Below are 10,826 nucleotides of genomic sequence, written 5' to 3' on the forward strand. Positions count from 1 at the left end.
CACTGTCACAGCCAACTTTTCTTAAAAAAAAAAAAAAAATGTTTCAAAAATCGGAGGAGGAAACCCCCATTCCTCTTCTTTCCTCTCCTTCCTCTCTCTTCTTCTTCCTTTCTCGGTGACCGGTGGCGACGTCCCTCAGCTCCCCACCCGCCGCGACCCTCCGCGACGTCCAGACCACCGAAACGCGGCAAGAGAGGGAGAAGAGAGAGAAAACGCGCGCACAATGGGCAGCAACTTTCCAGCGCGATTCCGGCTTCGTCCGACGTTCGATCGAGGCGATTCCGGTGGCGTTGAAAAGCTTGTTCCGAGAGCTTTCTTTGAATCAAATGGAGGTCGGATGAGTGAGATATGGAGGAGAGGAGTTTCGGGTTTTTCAAGCTTTTTCGTCAGATCTACGACGATCCGACCGTTGGATCGACGATCCGAGACCACATATGGACGAGGAAGAGGAGAGGAACATGGGGTATGATCAGATTCGGAAAATGTTGCGGCGATCGGCTGTCTTCAGTGAGGCGCGTGGTGGCTCGGTGAGCTATGGAGATGGTTCAACTTCCGAGGCTTCCTCATAAATTTTCGAATTTTTGAGACAGATAAACTTCTAAGACAATTTTTATTATTTCTGTCTGCAGAGCATAAATACGATGTTTCTTAAACAGAAAAATTGGAGAAAAATTCTAAGAAAAATATATGATGAAAGTAAAATTATTTGGAGATATTCTATGGTGTTAGTTGAATTTTTGGGTGATCGTAGAATATTTTTGAGAAATATGGATGGATTTTAGTTAAATTTTTAGCATATAGGCATATAAGATTGTTTGAAATTAAGATGTTTAAATTTTATATGATTGGTTGAAACTTGAGGATGGAGGTTTAAATATGTGAATATTAAATTGGGTTGAATTAATAATATGTTAGCTGATGGAAACTTATGGAATTGAGTAAAATTCTTGAATAAAATATTCATGGGTGACTAGAAAATTACAATTCATTTTGCAATAGCCTTATAATATTATTAAGGACAACGGGGCAAAATTTTAGAATTTTTAGAGCTTGTTTGAGTGGATTTTTGAAAAATGTCAATTATAGGGACTAAAACGTAATTTTTAAGATTTTGAGTATTGTCTGATTTGGAGGGCCCAGGAGGGGCCATGTGATATTGATGAGGTGTGATTGTGGGAATTGAGAATTTAGAAGTGTTGTTTGAGCCTTTTTTCAGGTTGGGTAGGTCCCGTGTATAGGGAGACTCTGCGGATTTTCACGACTTAGGACGTAATTGGTCTTTTCTTGAATTGTATTGAGTCAATTGTATTAAATAATTGTAATATAATTGTCAGGTGAGCCGGGACAGCCTTCTTCCTCCGCCCAGCCGCCTCAGTGACCATCGTCAAGTCTGTGAGTAGAATATTAATTTTAATTGTAATTTCGATATTATTATATGTTCAAGTATGCCCATGCATCACTTATATGCATATATTTATGTAGTTAAACTCTAGGCACGATTTATGTTGCATTCATAACTGTTGATGTGCCATGGATGTTGTTGTGGTAATTTGGAGCAGTGTGCGTGCGTTGGCGTGCGTGTGATGTGGTGTGGACTATGGATAGGACGGGGTAGTCACGGCTTGAGTAATTCGCTGGGACCCGATCCTTCGAGGGGTAGTCACGGCTTGAGTAATTCGCTGGGACCCTCGATTTGGTTATTAAGTGGAAGTCCGAGCTTGAGTAATTCGCTGGCACCAGGTTGGATTTAAGAGAGTCAGATAGGGATCAGCTCCCATATGTTATGATTGATACTACAGGGTGTGTGAGTGCTCCAAATTACCTTTTTGATGTTATGATGTGAAAATGATGTTGATGTTGCATTTCACTCTACAGGGTGCATTAGTTTTAGATAGTTATAGAGATTATGGTTAAAATTGATATTTTACTCTCTGAGTCGAACGCTCACTCCTGTTCACCATATTTTTCCAGGCTACAGGAGGAGACATTTTTCAGAATAACCTGTCCCTTTCCTCTCAGGTTATGAAAAGATTACTTAATTGTATTATTATTCTCTAAATTTGTAATTTAGGACTCCGCATGTGCTAGTAGTAGCATTAAGCCTATCAGAGACTGTATGAATTCAAGTTTTCATATTAATAAATGAAAAGAAAAAAATTTTATGAGTTTTAAATGGTTATAAATGAGGTAATAGGGTTGAGCTGGGCTCCCCTGATTTTAGTTTTCTGAAAAGTTCTGGGCTAAGTTGGCCCAAAATGAAATTATAACAGTTTAATTTAAATTATCTTATATGCATATTGGGTCCAAATTGTGGGCCTGGTTATGGATTTGAGGAATAGTTAGGCTTACTACGGGCCTCGGGGGCTTTAAGCTGGCCCAGGTCCTAGTGCCGGTCCGGCTCATAGTTTGGGTCGTGACAAAGTGCAACATTAACAATAAATTCACATCATAACAGCAAAAAGGTAATTTGGAGCACTCACACACCCAGTAATATCAATTATAATATATGGGAGCTGATCTCCTATACAGCTCTCTTAAATCCAACCTGGTGCCAGCGAAGAACTCAAGCCGGACTTTCGCTTAATAAATCAAATCGGGGTTCCAGCGAAGAACTCAAGGCGGCGGCCGGTCGTGGGGGAGGGGTGAGGCGGCGAGCTGGGGTAGCAGGGGAGGCGGCGGCGCGGCAAGGAGAGGAGGGAGGAGAGAGAAAAAGAGAGAGAAAGGGAGAGGGGTTGGACGCGATCGGGGAGGGGGAAGAAAAAGAAGAAGACCGGTCCGATCCGATCCGGTTCAATTCAGGATATAAAATTTTGAATTTTTACTCTGCCTCGGGACCGAAAACGAAGTCCAAAAATTCCGAAAAAATTTCAGAAAACTCAGAAAAATTCGTAGACTCCAAATATATTTTTAGTTTTGCCACGTGGCCTTTAAATAAATTTTTAAAAATCATCAAAGTTTATATTTTTAGAAAATCGAACCCGATTTTTAAAATCCGAAAAATCTCAAATAATTTCTTAAAATTTAAATAAAATTAAAATATCAATAATACTCATAAAATAATAAAATTTAAAATTTTGGGGTGTTATATTCTTCCCCCCTCACAGAAAATTCGTCCTCGAATTTTACACAACTCAGAATAAAGTACAAGATTACACATTGAACAGATTAGGGTACTTGCTACGCATGTCCCGTTTTGACTCCCAGGTACACTCTTCCACCGACCGACTCCTCCACAAAACCTTAACCATAGGGATCTGTTTTGATCTTAGCTGTCTCACTTGGTAGTCCACTATGGCTACAGGTTGCTCCTCAAATGTCAAGTTCTCTTTTAGCTCTATTACATCCGGCTGTAGTACATGAGAAGGATCTGGAATGTATTTCCTGAGCATGGAGATGTGAAACACAAGATGAACATGAGAAAGGTTGGGTGGTAGCTCCAACCGGTAGGCAACTGCTCCAACTCTATCAGTAACCTCAAAAGGTCCGATATACCGAGGTGCCAACTTGCCCTTCTTTCCAAATCTCATGACTCCCTTCATTGGAGAAACCTTCAGGAATACATAGTCGCCTACTGCAAACTCCACATCCCTCCGTCTGGGGTCTGCATAACTCTTCTGCCTACTGAAAGCTGTTTTCAATCGTTCCCTGATTAAAGGAACTACCTCTGAAGTGTACTGCACTAGATCTACATCATGCACCTTCGCTTCTCCCATTTCCGTCCAACACAGAGGAGACCTACACTTTCTTCCATATAGTGCCTCATAGGGTGCTACTCCTATGCTGGAATGGTAACTGTTGTTGTAGGCAAACTCCACCAAAGCTAGCTGATCATCCCATTGACCTCCAAAATCCAAAACACTCATGCGAAGCATGTCTTCCAGTGTTTGGATTGTCCTTTCTGACTGTCCGTCTGTCTGAGGGTGGAAAGCAGTACTAAAGTTCAACTGTGTGCCAAGTGCCTCCTGCAACTTCCTCCAAAATCGAGAAGTGAACTGGGGCCCTCTATCAGATATTATGGAAGTCGGAACTCCATGCAATCTGACTATTTCTCGAATATAGAGTCGGGCATACTGTGCAACAGAATATGTAGTCTTCACAGGCAAGAAGTGAGCTGATTTGGTTAGGCGGTCTACAATTACCCATATCGAATCATATCCTGGCGTGGTACGAGGCAACCCAGTCACAAAATCCATAGTGATAATTTCCCACTTCCATTCTGGGATAGGGAGCTCTTGCAGTTTCCCTGATGGTCTCTGGTGTTCAAACTTTACCTTCTGACAAGTCAAGCACTTGGACACAAAGTCTGCTATGTCTCTCTTCATGCCATTCCACCAATAGCTATCCTTCACATCATGGTACATCTTGGTGGAGTCTGGGTGGACACTGTACAGTGTATAGTGTGCCTCTTGCATGATTTCATTTCTGAGATTGTCCACATCGGGCATACATATCTTAGAACCTTGCACTAGGGCTCCATCATTGGCAAATCCAAACTCACCACCTTCACCCTGCTATACTCTTTCTATGATCTTCATCAATTGTTGGTCTCTGTGCTGGGAAACTCTAACCCTATCGCGCAAGTCTGGCCTCACTGAAAAATGAGCCAACAATACCCCCTCATCTGAAAGATCTAGGATTAAACCTTGATCCATCAACTCATGTATTTCCTGAATCAACGGTCTTTTCTCTGCTGAAATGTGCGCCAAACTGCCAGAAAATTTTCTGCTCAAAGCATCTGCTGCTATATTGGCCTTCCCAGGGTGGTACTGGATGATGCAATCATAGTCTTTCAGAAGCTCCATCCATCTTCTCTGTCTCAAGTTTAAATCCCTCTGTTGGAAGATGTACTTCAAACTCTTGTGGTCGGTGTATATCTCGCACACTTCACCATACAGGTAGTTTCTCCAGATTTTTAGTGCAAAGACTACAGCCGCCATTTCCAAATCATGGGTGGGGTAGTTCTGCTCATGCCTCTTCAACTGCCTTGAAGCATAAGCCACTACTTTTCCATTCTGCATCAAAACACACCCTAGGCCAACTCTGGAGGCGTTACAATACACGGTGTATCCTTCACCACTCATTGATAGTGTCAACACAGGGGTGGTGGTTAGACACTCCTTAAGTGTCTGAAAACTCTTCTCACAGTCATCTGTCCAAATGAATGGAACATTCTTCCGTGTTAACTTAGTTAGGGGAGCCACTATCCTGGAAAAATCTTGCACAAATCGCTTATAGTAGCCAGCCAGACCTAGAAAACTTCGCACCTCATTGACTGTTGTAGGCCTAAGCCAATCATTTACAGCTTCAATTTTTTTGGGATCCACTTGAATACCTTCACTAGAAACCACGTGTCCCAAGAATGAGATGCTTTCTAGCCAAAATTCATATTTTGAAAATTTGGCATATAGCTGGTGCTCCCTCAAAGTCTGCAACACCATTCTCAAGTGCCACACGTGTTCCTCCTCGGTCCGAGAGTATACCAAAATGTCATCTATGAATACGATGACAAAACGGTCCAAAAACGGCTTGAACACCCTATTCATCAAGTCTATGAAGGCTGCTGGTGCATTAGTGAGTCCAAAAGACATTACCAAGAACTCATAATGACCATATCTTGTCCTGAATGCCATTTTGGACACGTCCTCATTCCTGATTCTCAACTGATGGTAGCCTGATCGTAAGTCTATCTTGGAAAAGAATCTAGCCCCTTGGAGCTGATCAAATAGGTCATCGATCCGAGGAAGTGGATACTTGTTCTTCACAGTCACCTTGTTCAGCTGTCTATAGTCAATACACAACCTCAATGACCCATCTTTCTTTCTTACAAATAGCACAGGAGCACCCCAGGGTGAAGTGTTCGGACGTATGAAACCCTTGTCCAAAAGCTCCTGTAGTTGCTCCTTTAGCTCCTTCAATTCTACTGGCGCCATCCTATAAGGCAGCATTGATATGGGGTTTGTACCCGGTACAATATCAATGCATAACTCTATTTCCCTTTTTGGTGGCAACCCTGGAAGCTCTTCAGGGAAGACATCCATGAATTCTCTGACAACAGGAACATTTTCCATGTTGACACCTTCTACAGATGTATCTCTCACCAATGCCAAATATTCTTGGCATCCACGCCTCAACATTTTTCTAGCACTAATTGCTGACACCAAGTTATATGGAGCCACGCTCCTGTCACCATCGAAGCTAAACTCTTCCACACTGGGTACGTGGAAATACACCTTCTTGTTCCTGCAGTCTAAAGTGGCATAATGAGTTGCCAACCAATCCATCCCCAAGATTACATCGAAATCCATTACTGGTAGAGGAACTAAGTCTGCTGGGAGAATCTTTCCATCCACTACTACTGGGCTACCCGGAAAAACCATATCTACATCTATGTTGTCACTAAGTGGGGTAGCTACCGACAAAGGGCATTCTAAAGTTGTAGGGTTTCTACCCAATCTCATGGCAAACACAGGGGAGACAAATGAGTGCGTAGCACCTGGATTTATCGAAACACGAGCCTCATAGGAACAGACTAGTAGAATACCTGCCACAACTGCATTGGAAGCCTGAGCATCCTGGTGGGTCAGAGTGAAAACCCGAGCTTGACCCCTACCCTGAGTGGCAGAACCCTGATACTGACTTCTACCTCCTGATCTGCCTCCAAATCCACGTCCCCCTTGTCCTCGGCCTTGTTGGCCACTGAACTGACTGCCTGCCATGCTGGAAGCACCCGGATACAACTGACGAGGAACATTTGCAACAGAACCCTGTGACCCCATCTGTGGCTCGCTGAACATGGGGCATTCCCTAGCAAAGTGACCTAGTTGGCCATACCTGAAGCATACTCCTGAACCCATCATACAATGTCCTGAATGTCCTCTTCCACATTGTGCACAAGGTGCCAAGGAGGATCTGAACAGGACTTCAGGCTGCATGCCACTGAGCTGTGACCCTTCTTTGGATCCGCACCTGTGCGAACTCGAGATTTGTGTTTAAAACCACTATTCTTGTTCCTACTTCTTCCTCTAAAATTACTCTGGCCACCACTATCTGGAGTACCCATGTGGGGAACACCTGAAGAACCCTTTGCTCTGTTTTTCTTTGCCCTTCCACTGTAATCCATAACATAGCTAATCTCTATCTGTCTGGCTCGATCAACTACCACATCAAAAGACTGATCAGACATCATGGCCAGGTTTGCATACCTTCTATCCAGCCCCTTTAGGAATCTCTTCACCTTCATAGTTTCTGTAGATACTGCTGTAGGGGCATACCTGCTCAATTCCAGAAATTCTGTAACATACTCATCTCTGCACTGCCATTCGTCTTAAGGCCTCAAAGGCCCACTGCTTTTGATCCCTGAAGCTTTCTGGCACAAACCGATTGATGAACAGTTCCACAAACTGAGTCCACGACAAACCCTCCATCCGAGGTAATATGTAGTCATTCATCCATTGTCTAGGCATAGGCCCCATGACATGCTGCATACACTCTATTAGTCTTCTATCAGTCAACTGCAATTCTGTTCCTGCCTGTCTGCAGGAATCCAAAAACCGATATGCATCATCTGACACATCATAAGTTCCAGGCACCAACTTCTTGAAATTAATTATCTGTTTGTAAGGTTCCCCTCTTGGTGCGGTGGACTGCTGCTGTGGAGGGTGGACCATATACTGCGCCATCATGTCGATGGTTCTCTGCAACCCAGCTAGAGTAACTGCCATGGGGTCCATGGGACCTGTGCCATAAACGATCGATCTGACCGTGGCGGTGCTCTTCTACTTGAGCAGCTCTAGGCCTCCTACCCCGCCTCCTGGGCGGCGCCATCCCTGTCCGACACCTCGTCAGCACATCCGGTTACGTGATGGCAGCTCTCCTGCTTCTACGCATTTTCCTGAAATTCAGCAGCATTAGCCCACAAAAATCAAAACTGCACATTACATAGCTCTATAGACTCATGTTTACACACAATATATAAAGCAAAAACTAGAAGCAAAGATGACAATACAAGACGAATGTAGACCCTATTTTCCGCATGTGACTCCTAGTAGACTCTTCCCAACACTTAGACAATTTTTCCCTATGAATCTGGAGCCTAAGCTCTGATACCACATTTGTCACGACCTAACCTATGGGCCGGACCGGCACTAGGACCTGGGCCAGCCTAAAGCCCCCAAGGCCCGTAGTAAGCCTAACTATTCACTAACCCAACTCTAAGGCCCATTTGGGCCCAATTTCAAGAATTCAACCGGACAGAGTCCGACCATAAAGTGGACATTTCAACGAGGAGTTCTTGACTCACCCGACCTGTAAACAAAATATATCATCATTTGGGGAGCTCAGCTCATCCTCCACATACTCAAATCAACATAAAGATAAATGGGAGCTCGGCTCCCTCATCCAGTCCATCAAACATGCATATAATAATTTTACAGGTCCACATAACAGTTTATATTACAGACCCGAATCATTTAAATATTTCTAACACATGCGGAAATTCTAGGAGTAATTAAAATTACACAAATATTGATAAACAACCTGCGAAGGAGAAAAGCAGGTTAACCACAATAAAATCCTCTTGTAGCCTGAAAAAATATTTAATAGGAGTGAGCGTTCGACTCAGAGAGTAAAATATCAATTTTAACCATAATCTTTATAACTATCTGAAACTAATGCACCCTGTAGAGTGAAATGCAACATCAACAATAAATTCACATCATAACAGCAAAAAGGTAATTTGGAGCACTCACACACCCAGTAATATCAATTATAATATATGGGAGTTGATCCCTTATACAGCTCTCTTAATTCCAACCTGGTGCCAGCGAAGAACTCAAGCCGGACTTTCGCTTAATAAACCAAATCGGGGTTCCAGCGAAGAACTCAAGCCGTGACTACCCCCGAAGGAACGGGTCCCAGAGAAGAACTCAAGCCGTGACTACCCCCGAAGGAACGGGTCCCAGCGAAGAACTCAAGCCGTGACTACCCTTCCTATCCATAGTCCACACCACATCACAAGCACGCCAACGTATGCACACTGCTTCAAATTACCACAACAACATACATAGCACTTTCGCAGTTATGAATGCAACATAAATCGTGCCTAGGATTCATCTACATAGATATATGCATATAAGTGATACATGGGCATGCTTAAACATATAATAATATCGAAATTACAATTAAAATTAATATTTTACTCACAGACTTGACAACGGTCACTGGGGCGGCTGGGCGGAGGAAGAAGGCTGTCCCGGCTCACCTGACAATTACATTACAGTTATTTAATACAAATGACTCAATACGAATCAAGAAAAGACCAATTACGTCCTAAGTCGTTCCGAAAATCCGGCAGAGTCTCCCCTATACCTAGGACCTACCAAACCTGCAAAAGGGCTCAAAACACACTTCTATATTCACAACCCATATATCCACAACTCAATCTCATCACACAGCCCCTCCTGGGCCCATCAAATCAATCATCCATCACAATATGTAAAATTTCAATTTAGTCCTTATAATTGATCATTTTTGCAAAAACTACCCAAACAAGCTCTAAAAATTCTAAAACTTTGCCCCGCGGTCCTTAGCAATATTACTAGGCTATTGCAAAAAGAATAATAATTTTCTGAGCTACCAAGAATATTTTATGGATTTTTAATCCTATTTAAGCACTAGAAAATTACGAAAAAGTAAGGTTCAGGTTTACTTTTTCCGATTCCGACTTCGGGAACGCGCTCGAGATGTCTGACAATGGGGGGGTAGCCAAAACCTTGGTCCAATTCGGAGACTTTTCCGGTAACGGGTCTGTCTGGCCGGAAATTCACACACCCAGACAACTGTCGAATTTCCGCGAATTGAGGATACCTACACGAAGCCCACAACACGGGGGTTAGTATATAAATTTTTCAGAATTTTCTAAGCTCATTTAATGCTCGGAAAGACATTGCGAAGTTCAGTGGGACCCACCGAAAAAGGGTGTCGGAAAAATTTGAAATTTATGTCGCTGCAAAGCTCTCGACGAGTAGAGCGCTCTGGTACTCTCGGTTTTCTCGTGGGATTCACGGTTTGCGAGAAATCTAGCTCGAAAGTCAAAATGGGCTAAAACTTCCCGAGTAAAAATTGGACAAACCGCTCGATGGATTTCGGTGTTCTTAGTGTCTATGGAAATCTCTCGAAGAGTAGATGAGTTTAGACACAAGATTCGGTCTGATTGGTGGCCGGATTTTGGCCAGGAAGTCGAACGGTCGCTCGCACTCGTCGCTCCACTTCAGGCGCCGTTTTCGGCGTTCAGTGTGACCGGTCATGGGGAGGGGTGAGGTCGAAATGGAGAGTAGCAGAGGCGGCGGCGCAAGGGAGGAGGGAGGAGAGAGAAAAAGAGAGAGAAAGGGAGAGGGGTCGGACGCGCGCGGGGAGGGGTAGAAAAAGAAGAAGACCGGTCCGATCCGGTCCGGTTCGATTGAGGATACAAAATTTTGAATTTTTACTCTGCCTCGGGACCGAAAACGAGGTCCAAAAATTCCGAAAAAATTCCAAAAAACTCAGAAAAATTCGTAGACTTCAAATATATTTTTAGTTTTGCCACGTGGTCTTTAAATAAATTTTTAAAAATCATCAAAGTTTATATTTTCGGAAAATCGAACCCGATTTTTAAAATCCAAAAAATCTCAAATAATTTCTTAAAATTTAAATAAAATTAAAATATCAATAATACTCATAAAATAATAAAATTTAAAATTTTAGGGTGTTACATGTGGACTTTACTATTAAGTATCCGATCCCCATTGAATTAAAGAGATTCAACTCATTAGAGACCGATTTGGATTATA

At 42.9% G+C, this 10,826-nt stretch overlaps 1 long non-coding RNA gene across 1 annotated transcript; it reads left to right on the plus strand.

Moving 5' to 3' along the window:
- The first annotated feature begins 1,323 nt into the window (after nucleotides 1-1,323).
- LOC131170400 (uncharacterized) lies at nucleotides 1,324-2,165 on the plus strand. The gene is made up of 2 exons (XR_009141159.1): nucleotides 1,324-1,392; nucleotides 1,972-2,165. It is a non-coding gene; the product is annotated as an uncharacterized LOC131170400 (long non-coding RNA).
- The last annotated feature ends 8,661 nt before the right edge of the window (nucleotides 2,166-10,826 follow it).

This window comes from Hevea brasiliensis, chromosome 2 (assembly GCF_030052815.1).
Source record: "Hevea brasiliensis isolate MT/VB/25A 57/8 chromosome 2, ASM3005281v1, whole genome shotgun sequence".
Classification (NCBI taxonomy): Eukaryota; Viridiplantae; Streptophyta; class Magnoliopsida; order Malpighiales; family Euphorbiaceae; genus Hevea; species Hevea brasiliensis.